Here is a 1,593-nt window from a genome sequence, read left to right on the forward strand (position 1 = left end):
TAAAAAAAAAGGTATCAACAGAAAAGTATCAACAAAAGCCGAGAAGATAAAGACCCATGCGTCCAAATAAACAGGCCATATAAACAGAGCATAGATCTGAGATTAACCCGGAGGAAGCATGTAGGCCGATATTAAAACTAGGATAGAGGCAAGGGGCATCTTGGAATCCTAAAAAATGCGATCATTCCTCCAATTCCATAAAAACCAACAAGTGAGAATGAATAATGAGTCGCACCTGCATACGTTCCGAGTTCAAATCCTATTACCATCACAATCCCTTGTTTTAAACACATAAACTTCACAACCACGCTCTCAATTCGATTCCTGATATCTCCACAACAACCCGACATGGTAAAACCTTCTTCAAATCAGACCAGCCGCAACAGGCCCGGAAACTGCTCACTGAAGTCGCAGCTGTTCAAGGGAATTCGAATAAGAAAATGGGGGAAATGGGTGTCGGAAATTCGAGTGCCCAATTCCAAGGGAAGAATTTGGCTGGGCTCCTACGATGCCCCGGAAAAGGCTGCCTGCGCCTACGATTTTGCCGTCTACTGCCTGAGAGGACCCGAGGCCAAGTTCAATTTTCCTGACTCCTTGCCGGAAATTTCTGACGCCTCTTCTCTATCACCGTCGCAAATTCAAGCCGCCGCAGCGAAGTTCGCCGCAGAAAAATTCCATCTGCCTTCGGAAGATAAGGCGACGTTCTCTTGGTCCTGTTCGAAAGGCGAGTCGAGCATTGAAAGCGAAGAGATTTCGGTGGAGCAGGATCCGGCATTTTGGGATTCAGTTCTTGAAGATATCGACAGTTGGGACCCTATAACTTTGGAGGATTTTGCTCTTATAGATGGGTGTCTAGAGGATTATGGGTTTCTTCCAGCTGAATGATGAGTGCGGATCGAGGGGTTCTGAATTTTCTTTTAATGACCACTGGAGATTCCGCTATGAAAGTTGAGCTAACAAATAAACAACTAGCTTTTCACAAGCCAAAACCATAGCCGCCGCTTGAACATGGGTCCATCTCTCCTTTTTTCAAATTTGTATATAAGTAGCACAACCGCATTACCCTTATTCTTCGCAGAGACATCTGCCTGCTTATCTGGTCAGATATGTTGCGTAGGGTCAGATCTGTTGTAAAAATGCCCATGGGCTGACCGTTGATACGGATTTAAAGAAGTAAATTAAATTTATTTATTTATTTTCATAAAATAATTACGCGGAAGTATGCCGTTAATGTTTTGGACCTACCTATGCTTAGAACTCAATTCTCTAATCGAGGCTGTACTTATTAATATCTTATTATTAATGCTTTGCAAATATTTATCATATCAATATTATTAATTTCACACAAATACACTAAAAAATTTAAATTGAATAGAAAAATTATTATTTCAAATCAAAGTATAATTTTTCCAATTTAACAATTTCAATATAACAATTTTATGGGCTTCTCTTTGCACCTCTTGAGGCAATTGCTAGTTATTTTGATAGGTATATTTTAAATAAAAGATTCTAGAATTTTAATTTAATTATTAAGTTGGTATAGATTTAATCTCCATAAAATATTATAAATTTTTAAATTTTTAATAGTATTCA

At 38.7% G+C, this 1,593-nt stretch overlaps 1 pseudogene; it reads left to right on the plus strand.

The window, feature by feature from the left end:
* The first annotated feature begins 233 nt into the window (after positions 1-233).
* Positions 234-885, plus strand: LOC149176321 (ethylene-responsive transcription factor ERF017 pseudogene; annotated as a pseudogene).
* Positions 886-1,593: the final 708 nt, after the last annotated feature.

Source organism: Pinus tabuliformis, chromosome 4_1, assembly GCF_031772625.1.
Source record: "Pinus tabuliformis cultivar Carrire ecotype Pingquan chromosome 4_1, CPIR1, whole genome shotgun sequence".
Taxonomy (NCBI): Eukaryota; Viridiplantae; Streptophyta; class Pinopsida; order Pinales; family Pinaceae; genus Pinus; species Pinus tabuliformis.